Source organism: Dasypus novemcinctus, chromosome 6 (genome assembly GCF_030445035.2).
Source record: "Dasypus novemcinctus isolate mDasNov1 chromosome 6, mDasNov1.1.hap2, whole genome shotgun sequence".
In the NCBI taxonomy this organism is placed as follows: Eukaryota; Metazoa; Chordata; class Mammalia; order Cingulata; family Dasypodidae; genus Dasypus; species Dasypus novemcinctus.
The window spans coordinates 53,398,714-53,411,212 of NC_080678.1; the positions used below are offsets into that span (position 1 = coordinate 53,398,714).

The 12,499-nt window shown below is 38.6% G+C and overlaps 1 long non-coding RNA gene across 1 annotated transcript; it reads left to right on the plus strand.

Moving 5' to 3' along the window:
* The first annotated feature begins 206 nt into the window (after positions 1-206).
* On the plus strand, positions 207-12,019 carry LOC101443755 (uncharacterized). The gene is made up of 4 exons (XR_011649028.1): positions 207-331; positions 2,090-2,201; positions 3,843-3,958; positions 7,639-12,019. It is a non-coding gene; the product is annotated as an uncharacterized lncRNA (long non-coding RNA).
* The last annotated feature ends 480 nt before the right edge of the window (positions 12,020-12,499 follow it).

The following is a 12,499-nucleotide window of genomic DNA, read 5'->3' on the forward strand; positions in this document are numbered from 1 at the left end:
CGCCCCTCTCCCGCGACTGTGCTCCCTGCTCTTCCCGCCTGGGGGCGCCCAAGTTCTGCTCCCGTCCAGCAGGGAGCCTGAGAAGGAGCTCACGGCGCATGCTCCATCCAGGCCGCTGGAAGCCTGAAACTGCAGCGCTCGGCGGGGGCGGAGTCTCTTTACACTTCGCGGCCGCCCGCTGCTCTGATTGGCGGCTGCAGTAGCCTGGGCGGGTCCAGGCGTCTGCCCTAAAGGCGTGGGGTCTCGTCATCCCCTCCAAGGCTCGTCCCTGCTCTCGGGCCCGCCGCGGTCACTGTAGCTTCGGACAGCGGCCGGGTAGGACGGCTCCGAGGTGAGTGCGCCCCGGCCTCGCCTGCAGGCGCGGAGGCGGCGTCGGAGGCCGCGCCCCGCCGCCGGGGGACCTGCTGGGGGCGCGCGTGGTCCCAGGGTGCTCACCCTCCGCGCACCTGAGCCTCCGCTGGCCGCGGGACCCTCCGCTGTAGGACCCCGAGCGTCCTGCCTGGCGTCCCGAGCACCCAGAAGGCGAGGCTCTGCAGTTGCCCGCCCTTCTTCGCGCGGTCTTGGTTTCCCTGTGCAGCCAGAGCCCCCAGAATGGGGCGCGCCAGGATCCCTGATTTCCAGCTCCTCTTCGTTCTCCTCCTTCCTTCTTGCTATTAGGTCCCGCAGATACGCTGCTGACCTCTCCACTTGTTAGCCAAGGCGTGATTCAGAGCAGACTTTAGCCTCAGTCCTGGTTACAATCCTGGATATACTGGTGTTTCATCAGGTGGCAGTTTACTCCCGGCTCTTAAGTGGATAAACCTCAGTTGCTGCAAAATAGGTTTAACGGTACTGCGTAGAGTTGGTGGAATAATTGTTATAATGCGTTGAGAGCGCTGCCTGCGGTGGTGGCTCTGCATAGCAGGAGTTAAATGAGAGCCATATTAATTTTGAACAGCTCTACTGAAGCATAAATGATATATAATAGCAGAACACAGAACATAATGCATAATGGAAGTGTACGATTTTAATAATTTTGACATACACATGAACTTGTGAAATCAGCAGTACAATCAAGATGATGAACATCTATCCCTCACCCCCTCATATTTTCTCATGCTCGTTGGTTTTCCTCCCCTGCTAACCCTCCTCTCATGAGGTAACCATTGACATATTTTCTGTCAAAGTGAGATTATACAGTATGTTTTCTTTTTTGCCTCACTTATTTCACTCACCATAATTATATTGACATTCATCCATGTGTTTTTTATTGATAAATAGTATTCCAATATATTAATATACCACAATTTGTGTGTCTATTTTCTATTGGTGGGCATTTGGATTTTACCAGTTTTTGGCTATAACGTAAAAAAGGCTGCTATGAACATTTTTATAGAAGTCCTTGGACATTCATGTGTCTTTTAAGTGAGTAAATTTATTAAGAAAAAAAAGGACTGGACTGTAGTCCCAGTTTTGCCACCAACCACCTGAGTATGCTTGGGAGAGTCTTTACTTCGCCTTTAACATCCCCAAAGTCTTGCTACACTGTGGTTTTAAGTCATAGCCAGAGACTAGATGTTTTTGTTAGTGGTGGGAGGGACTCAGGAGGAGGCAGGACTGTCCTTCCCCCTCTGCTTCTCTTGCAGGCTCTCTCTCCTTTCATTTCACTTTCTTCCGGAGTTGACACATTTGAATCCTGCCCCATCACTCTGGCAAGATAGCAGAGACAAGAGCTAGTATTGTCCCAACTTAAGTGGAAGGGAAGAGGTGGGAGGTTAATAGACTGGAATTTTGCAGATCTCCCCTTTTCTCACTCTGTCTACTTCTGAGCCCTCCTGTCTGTTGTTTTTTCAGGAATGAGTTTGATATTGTGGTCACATATTAACGGGTGCAAGGGGGTAGAGGAGGGGATGGTGTAGGTAGAGGTGGAGTTGTTCCTAGTACAATGTATATGTATTTTTTACTTCACTGTATGGCCATAGAAATCTGTTTCATATTTGCCTTGGATACCTGTGGGTGCCTTTTCAGAACTTGTTATGGGAGCACAAATCTGCCAATGTAATATCATGTAGTAAAGTTTTGGCAATTAATAATGGACTGTTTTATACAGAATGAAAATGTGGTTCTTTGGGTCAGTGGTCTCGTTGATCCTCGGGACTGTGCAATGCCAGCAGCCCAGAGGGAAGGTGATCACTGTGGATCCTGAAGCATTTATGAATGTGGTAAGTGTTCAAAGTTACTTGCTTTAAAATGCATTTGTGACAAGGGTTATTTCCTTAAATCCAATTGTGTGGCCTAAGTTTTGCCACCAACTCTAATCTCCATCTATCCCATATGCTTTTTACTATCTCTGAATCTTAGATTCAGTTTGCTAAATTTTTATTTTAACCAGGTAATATGTTTTCACAAACCTCCTTTTATTGTTAAGACTAGATGTTGTAGAATTTGAGAGAGGTTCAATTATTTGTGTATAGAGAGGCCAGGACTCAGGAATGATTTTGAGAAGGAAAAATGGTTTATTGACGGCTGGCCGGGCTTGGGAGCTTTCCGTTTCAATCCCGATCCCCGAACAAGACTTTCAAGTTTCTTTTATATAGAGAGGAAAGGTTAAATGGTTCCTTTGTTTCAGTTTTCAAAAGGCTTGAATTAGCTTATATATTTTTCACATCTTAGGTAAGCTTTTAGCATGGACTTCTGCATTTCCCCTGAATACTTAAAGTTTGTATGCATTTCCCCTGAAATGTATGCATTTCTAGAATATATGCATTTCCCCTGAATACTTAAAGTTTATAGACTTTACATTGTTAAACTGTTTCCTGGGACTGGAGTCATTGCCATGGTCACCAAGGGCAGGACTGCAGCCTCTTACCATCTCACACCCACAAGTTAGACAGCTTAGGTCATCTCTGAAGAGACAAAGAGCCTCCCTCCCATAGCCCACATCATAGATACCTTCTTCATAAGGAAAAATCATTTTCATTAATTCATTTCCTTTTCAAGTTACACTATACTGGTTTTAAAAAAAAACTAAAAAGTGTCAAAAATTTGCAAGAATGTTACTATTGAATGTTAGATTTAGAATACATTGAGCAAGGTTGTGATTAAGAATATCTTAGGTGTCTGAAAAAAATTTTATTAGAACAAATATGCAAAAAGAATGCCACGGTTATTTAAAACATCTCAAAGTTAGTAATTTTAAGTAAACAATAAGATCTAGTCATGCCTCATTTTGGTGTAAAATATGGGAAAGTACTGTTATTAAAGAAAACAACTTAAGAACATGATTAGCGACGTTGAGATCAATTCATATTGAATGAAGAGAGTTTGTCCAGACATCAGGATCTTAAAGTTAAGTCTTTTTGCATCCAAATATTTCATATATCATTCCACCCTACCTCCCTTTTATTATTTCTCCTTGTAAGAATGATAAAATTAAAACCTTGCAATTGTTTGTGGTCACTCCTTTACATGAAGTTTTCTGCATTATTGAGTTATCCCTATTCCACGAGATCCTGATTAATGTAAAAGGAAAAATTGTGCCTGATATTGTTGAGCAGACAAGGATGACTTTATTCAAAGATGACTGTAGGAACGGGATCCTAGAACCTAATGTCATCGGAAGGACAGCAGGGTTTTTCAGGGCTGAGGGAGCTAGTGGGAAAGTAGTTGGAGGACATTAAGGCGGTTGCTCACTGGGATAGGATGTTGGCTACAGTTTCAGCAGAGCAAAAATCAAAAACAATTGATTTTTAAAAATAAAATCTGGAGAATATCATTGGCTTTTGTCTTCTCCTTTTCCTTTTATTATGGGAGACCTTATCCGATTCTGTCCATAGCATTGCCATTGTTCTTTTTCTCCACAGAGTGAAATGATCTCTTATTGGGGATTCCCTAATGAGGAACATCTAGTTGAGACAGAAGATGGATATATCCTTGCCTTCACCGAATCCTCATGGGAAGCAGAACCCCTCTGACAGAGGTAAGGAGTTTTCCTGGGAGAGAAAGGAAAGCTCTTAAAAGTAATCGTGCTGCTGAAATTTCGCTGTTTTTTATGGCAGTAACTAACTTAAAATGACTTGAAATGAGATTATTTTTAGACCAATGTACTAAAAGTGTTATATTTCTGTTATATTCATGCAAGGCATACAAAATACTTCACCTTTTAAAGAAGTAAGGGCAAGAGTCATCTGGTTTCATAATTTGCTTGAGACTTCCAATTGAATTTGTTTGAGCCTTGACCAGAATCTCTTTCCTTTGTTATTGGGAAGCAGGAAGCATCTTCTTAAGTGAAATCCTTTGAGCATTAAGTAAATAGCTTAGGTAATACATTTGCAGAGTTCAGAAATCAAGGAGATCTCCTTCCCATTTCATTCCCCATCTCCCCCATTTCTTGTGTATTCTTTCAAAATCTCTTCTTGTATATAAAAATGAATACAGAGATTCTCATTTTCCTTACCTTCATTTATATGAAAGATGTTATGTAAGACACACTGATTTAATCCTTGATATATCTTTGAGATCTTTCTGTACACTATGTAGAATACTTCATCATTCATTTCAACAGATACATGGTATTCTGCTGGACACCGATATCAAGGTTTATTTAGCAAGTGTTCAATTAATGGACATTTGGGCTATTTCCAGTTTTCTGCTAATAAATATTGCTGCAGTAAATAACCTTGTATGTGTGCAAGATTATAATATTGCATTTCCAGAAATAGGCAATTTTTGGAGATCAAGGTTGTAAACATTAGTAGTTTTGATAGTTATTGTTAAATTATTTCCATATGAAGTTGTCCTGATATTTATTCTCCTAGAATGTATGAAAGTTCTTGTGTGTGTCTGTGTGTGTGTTTGTGTGTGTTTCTCATTTTATAACTCAAGCAAAACGGCCATTTCCAATGCAGATTCAGGAATTTTAGTCAGTTTACTTGAAACTGTTGGGATCTGACCCTTATTCATTCATCTTCCCAGAAGTAGCTTATTCTTTAACACTTTCTGTTTCTACAAACTTTCCCTGGGAAATTAAGGTTGAGAGTAAGGTAAATATCTCTTATTTAAAATTTGATATGATCAGAAGGGCCACCTAAGAGCCTTCTTTTGCCTCAATTCCTTCCCAAATTATTATTCAAAGCAAATTTAAAAGTCTTCTGTGGTAATGCGAGCTTTGTATTATTCTCTACTTTTTTCATAATCTAATTTACCCTTTTCCTACCCCTCCTCCCAATAAATCCTAGCTGTAAAAGGCTTTGATAATTCTTATGTTCACAAGACACCCGATGGCTTCTTGAAATTTAATTTCTAACTCTTTTATATGTACATGTTCTAAGATTCCTTCTTACAAACGTGTTACCAAATGAGTGGTGAGTTGCACTGAGGACTTGTTTTTCTTCTCACTAAAACACACAAGTGCCACAGGAATGAAAGACTTGCACACCAAAATTCATATGCAGGGAGGGCCCTGACTGGTTTATTTCTCTTGCTTATGTATCATTATTTTTGGATTCAGCCAAGGGCTATGTTTAAAATTAAATTGCCCAAGGATGTTTTGTCTTAGAACAAGAAATCTTGTCTCCAGACTCACATCCTATCTAGCACCAGAAAGGGGAAGAGGAAGTCATTTTCAAACTTCAAGCATAAAGAGATAGCTTGTGCAGAGATAAGCAAGGACAGAGCTATTTTTCTCTAAAGCAAGAACAGATGAGCTTTCATAAATCATTTAACCATGTCCTTGAAAAGGTGTTGGAACTAATGCCCACATTTCCCCCCTTCCTTTTTGAGCAGGTTGTTCTACTTGAGTAGCTGTATATACTGCAGCCAGGTATTCATATCGTTGTGTGATATGTTCCTATAGTTGGAAGAAGCTTTGGTATCCTATAACTATAACAAGACAGAGACAAATTAATCTTCCTATTGTGGCCCACTGTTTAAAATTTAGATTGGAAAACCATGTTAAACGGTTCTGCCACTGTAACAGTTCGGCTAAGATATTTAATGTGATTTGTTGAGTTTGATTTTTTAATTTTCATAATTGCCTTCTTAATTGGAGATGGAAAGCTTCCACTTCATCCAAAATATGAGTGGAGAAGGCACTTTGAAGGTGTTTTTATATTTGGTTCCAATTATGGTGGGTGCCATTCCACTTTAAAGGAGTGACACGAATGTTAGAATGCCTCCAGTCAATTTCATGTATTAGTGGCCCTCCTGGAGGACCCAGTATCCTCCTATTCATGTTGAATCCTTTGAGGATAATGGGGCCTCAGGATCCCACCAGGAGGTGAGGGCAAATACCGGACCTGTTATATGGGCCCAAAAGCTGTGATTAGCACTGCAGGGGTTAACAGACATAAGCATAAGCAATATGTTCATTTTCCATGTTCCCACCTTAGCTGAAGTAGCAGACTTCTGTGAAATAAGCTACAAAACTATTTTTAGGCATCTTAGGACACCCAACTCATGACATAAGAGCTTATGCTTGGTTGCCCAATTATTTAAGACTCCCCATGTATCCAGTTTATTTCCTTGGGGCGATATTGGTCAGTTGCAGGTTGAGCGCTTCCAGGCTTGGTATTGGCTTGTGCTGCAGATTCCATCAGGCCATGGTATGGTTTTACGTGCTTTGGTTTTATGTGCTTTCCTAGGGAGAGAACACTTGCATACCATCCTTCCCATGCTGAATAAATTTACTGGAGCATGCCAATTACCATTAGCCTCTTGTCCATCCAGGGGTTTGTATAACACTTTAGGATAAATTTTTATAATTGTTATTTGTAAACGTTCTGCTGCTGTATAACCATTCTCACTGCAATTAAAAAAAATAAAGTATATAAGGCTATTTGTATGACATCCTTTGGACTGGTTAGACCTAACACCCTATTCCCCTTTTTCTGTTTTGTAAGCATAATTTTAAGGTGGAGTGAGATGATTTTGTAAAAAAAAAATATTTGTTAACATAATATTATTAATATAATGAAATAGGGTTAAAACTACAGGTTTTTTATACAGTTAGGTTTTTGTTTTTAGTCTAGGATAGATGATTGGGTTGTGCACACAGCTTTGGGAAAGTGCTGTAAAATTTACTGTTGGCTTGTTCACATATGAATGCAGCTGGCTTGACTTGCCTAAGGAGATATCAGAGAAAGCTTCAAGAAATTTTAAAATAAAGAGATAGTGACATAATTGGCTATTAATTTTTGTAATAAATTAAGAATATTTAGGGTTGCTACACACAGCAGTGGTGTTACTTTAATTTATGAGAGCTTACTGTTATATATCACCCTGTGGCAGTTTTTAATGTGAATTGGACAAGTATGAGTTAAAGTATTTGCCTTATGACAACTTTTAGTTTAAATCAGACGAGTATGAGTTAAAGTGTTCACGTTTTGATTTTTAAGTAGAAAGAGAGGTTTTTATGATATATATAATTTTTAATAATTAAAATTACTATTAATAGCATTATATATTTTTAATATTATGTTGGAACATTATTAAATTTACAGGAATTTTATATACTCTTTAAGTATTCATATGAACTTTTTACTCATACAACTTTAACAGAGGGTTAAAAAATCCTTTTAATTTTATAATACTTTTAAATATTGTTCATTTAACATATCATATTAAATGAACTTAACTATTTTATTACTTTTTTTTTTTAAGGTAAAAGAACAAATCCTCTGCAGAAGCCTGAAATAAAGGATATTTTTCAGGATCTGACTTTGGGAAAGCATGTTTGAACATTATGTTCTGTTAAACATGATAAGACTTTTTTTTTAAACAGCCGAAGACATGATATGGTTAAAGTACAATGAGCTATTTTGATAAAAGAGACTTTTATTCACTGATTAATCAAGAGAAAAACTCTTTGTAAACTTTTGCTAAAACAGATTAATGTCTTAAGAAACTTTGAGAAAGAACAAAATTTAACTTTGTATTAGTAGACAGATACTAAAGCTTTTAAAACTTGATAGATCCATCAAATCTTAACTTCATCTACAAAAATTCCTTTTCTGCACACCTTCTGTACTTCTTACATTCATTCAGGTTTTGTCCTAAATTTTACTCTTTTTTAATAACTAGTCATTTTATCTTAGGACAAAATTATTTTCTGTTTCTTTAATAATAAAAACATGTTCTATACACCCTACATATGTAAGTTACCAAAATGATTTTCAAAACTGTCTCTAAGCAAAGTTCTTACAACATAGTTACCATCAACATGAAACAAATGTTAAAATAATGATTCAATTTGGTTATATGCAAATACAACTTTATTTCAAATACCTAGTAGCACGCAATATTAGAAATAGTTTTTTAGAGGTGAGCTGGCAGGGGAGGTTGGCTGCCGATAAATTTTCTTGCTATGGAGCTACTTTTATTATTATCAATTCAGTTTCTGTTTAATAATGGATTTTTGGAATTACCTATTTAAACACTTTAATTCAAACAATGCTTCCACAAACTTCTTATAATTATTCATAAGCACATGGACTGTAATTACTTTATCTTAAGACAAAATTTACTTTCACAGAACACATTTTTTCAATGAATGCTACCACAATACTTTTTACAGCTTGCTGTATGCATTCATGTTTTGTCCTGCATATTTCCATTTTGATTTTTTGAAAACTAGCCATTTTATTTTAGGACAAAACATACCTTTTTGAACAAACATCAAATTTCAGTTAGCATTCCCACAAACTTTTTACTTTTTTTAGTATTCCTTTGAGTTTTACATCCTTCACTTTATCCTGTGAAGAAAAATAAACTATTCATTTCAATTGAGGCAAGAACTATTTCTTATGAAGAAACTTGTAGAAATTTCATTAATCAGGACTTACAATTTTTATCATTATAGAGCTCTTATTAGTATTTATACTTATCTATTAATATAAGCTTTTATTTATTTCTAGGGCATTTGAATAGAGCTCTTTTAGGAATTTTTATTTATTTATTTTACCATCCGGAGGTATTAAAATATTCTCTGACATTGAACAAAGAGACAAATACAAAAGCAATGATAACACACTAACAGAAACATAAAGTTTACAATTTGACTCATAATTCTAGGTCTAGAGTTCCCATAATTCAAAACCTAAGGCTCCCTTGCCTGGGAAGTACGAACAAAAGGTCTGTACTCTTTGAAGCAATGTAGTAATTTGTTGTTATTTCATTTTACAATTAGCTGCTTTCAACAGTTTTTGAGAAGTGTGGAGATAGATCTCCTAGTTACTTTGATAATGTATTTCCCATGTTATACTAGTGTCTGTGATCAGCTTACCTCTCTCAGGGCAGCTGATGTCCTGTCTGTGCAGGAAGCATGGTTTGGACCAATCTCACTATGCAGACATGTTCTTGTGACTGAACCCAGGGAGTAGCTTACCTCAAGGGCGGCTGTGAGCACTGGCAGCGATGAATGTCGGGACTGTAGTTCCACTGGGCTGTTCCCAGGGGCTGTCCCAAGAAATCCCCCTCAGCTGGGGGAAAATCAGCTGCCACACTTTGGGTGCCATTTGCTGCGGGAATGAAAGACTCACACACCAAAACTCATGTGCAGGGACATCTCCGTCTGGTTTATTTCTCTTGCTTGTATTTCATGTATTTTATTTAGCCAAGGGCTATGGTTAAAGATAAATTTCCCAAGGATGCTTTGTCTTGGAACAAGAAACCTTGTCTCTAGACTCACATCCTATCTAGTGGCAGAAAGGACAAGAGGTGGCTCTTTTCAAACTTCAAGCGCAAAGAGATAGCTTGTGCAGAGATAACCAAGGACAGAGCTATATTTGCTCTGAAGCAAAAAGAGATGATCTTTAATAAATCATTTAACCATGCCCTTGGTGAGGTGATAGAACTAATCCCACACACAAGCATATATTTTATGCCAGAGTGAGCATATTATCTTTGTTTCATTCCTTCCCTTTATTTTTTTAACCCTAGTACATGGTATATACTGATTTCCGATCTGACATTTAGAAAAATATATATTGATAATTTTAATGATTTTTTATTATAATCATTAATTGATGATTATAATCAGTTATGTGAGATATTGTTGAGAGGCCAGGACCTCAGTAAAACATGCTAAGGGAATGTGGCTCCTCTTTTCCTATCCTCCTCCAGGCTTTTCTCTCCATACAGTAATTAAAGCAAATGGTGCTACCTGCCATACAGATGTGTTTATTGCTCCTGCCACATGTTCAGGTGCCTTGCCATGGAATACTAAGAAAGAAAATTCTTGATTTGCTCCCAGATGGAGGGAAGAAATGTTAGGAGACCTCAGTTCTAGATATTGGTCTGCACCCAACTGCTTATCTGCTTTCACCTCTTTGAACCTCAGATTCTTCAACTGTAAAAAAGTTACTTGGCCAGGACAATCTCAAAGTTCCTCTTTAGTCATCACTCTCAGGCCTCATGGGTTTTCTCCCCTCTCCTCCCTTCCTCCCTTCCTCCACCTGCCCCTCTCTCTTTCTTTCTGGGTGGGTATGTGTGTGTGTTTTAGGGGAGGGAGTTTGATACAGTGGTCTCCAGAATGGGGAGCTTAAACCAAGAGTAGCCTGCACTAAATCTGTTTATATATAGTGCCCCCAAATGCCTACTCTGTTCTGAAGAGGCCTCTCTAGTTGGGTGATCAGTGACATGTATATAACTCTTACTGTGATATCAACTCAGAGGGAAGTTTTAAAGGGAATCTGTGAGGAAGGGCTGAGTTATCCAAGGGAATGAGTGATTTTCCTTAGACCTGAATAGGTACTTCTCTGATGGTTTGCAATTCCCTGACTCCAGGCAGTACACGAGATTGAGGGTTTTAATTGTCCTTCAGCTCCCATCTGAATTGTCCTTCACTCCTGTTTGGAAGTGCTGGTGTTACTTTGGCTCTTTTAAGACGAAAGAGACAAAAAGGATACCGAAGGTCCTTCAGTCCTAGAGTGGCATCTGGAACTCGTGGGACTCATGGGACTCATCTCCTCATCCAGGCCACTCCTGACTTGCCTGCGTATTAATAGCACTGCTGTCCCTCTAATGACCTGGACTGGAAACTACAGAATATTTCTTCACTCCCATCTTTAAGTAGCTGTCAAGTTCCTCTCTAGGCTGCCTGTGTTATATGCTTCAGTTCACCCACCCTTTACTTTCCCTGCCCAGCACCCTAGCTTAGGCTTTTGTTCACAGGGCACTAGAAAGAACCTCAGAAACCAAGAGACTTGAACCATTTCTATTTGTGAGGCTCCCCATACATTAAGAAATACAAAGAAATTTCCAAACAGGAATACAGAAATTCAGTCTGCTTATAATTTAGAAAAGCAGTACTTTTAACACACAAATATAATGCTATATATCTGTACAATTTATAAGAGAATTAGAATTTGTATTAAAGCATTATTCATTTACCTGTACCTCATTCAGCATGGAACTTGATTTGACAGCTGTAGTGATGGTCTTTCAGTCCTGCCTCAGTGGGCCTCTCTGATTATCTGTAACCTCACTTGGAGATCATTAGAGACTTCTCATGAGTAGAGGGCTGGTCTGTGGCCCAGCTCTGTGTCTTCTTAGCAGCTCTGCTCTCCTCTCTGACAGACTCCCTGTTTGTTTCTTTGTTTTCTTTATGCCTGTTAAGCTTCTCAAAGCCCAACTATAATTATGTGATTTGGCCATTCAACCATCTTCAGGGCCCTAATGAATGAAGATACCCACCTTTGCTTACATTCTTTCCCTCTAGCTGTTGTCTGTACCATTCATCCTTTCTATGTAGTAGTAGAACTTTGAGGCTCACCATGTTCATGATGACAGTGATTACTGTGATAGGCTGTAATGTCTATGGTGACCCACTCTGTAGGGGTAAGAATCTCTCTCTCTCAAGGTTTTTTGAGGAGTGCTTGAGAACCATTGATTGTCAGTCATGCTTACTCATTATCGAATAAATGTTATTTATTAGTTATATAGGTTTTAATTGTTGCCAGAGCAAAATTATAAATAGTATAATTGAAGTTGGGTCTGTTATATTAATAAATATAAAAAAAAATGACTCCCTGGAATTCTCAAATCCAAATGAATTATTTCTTCTTTGCTAAACTCCCCCCTGGACTGCAGCTGGTCACACACCACTGGAACGATGCCTACCATCCTCGGACCTATCATTTTTCCCCCAGCTGAGACATTTTATTTGTGTGTGTGTATTACATCCCAGAAAAAAAAATCCCAGGATTTTCTTTCCTGTGTACTTTCACCTTGCTTCCCTTTTGGTCCATGATACCAGTTGATGCCATCAGTACAAAGAAACAAAACTGACAGATGGGAGCAGATGATTCTGCCATTTTTCCAGATCTTTGAGTTGCACATCAAATCTGGGGCTAATCATTGTGCACTTGTTTAACCTCCCTGTGAGTTTCACAACAATTTTCCCAGCCTTCTGATCATAAATGATTTCAAATTTGCCAGTGTAGTCTTGCTTCATCATCACAGTTAGAAACCAGCTGATGGCGGTGGACTTGGCCCAGTGGATAGGACATCTGTCTATCACATG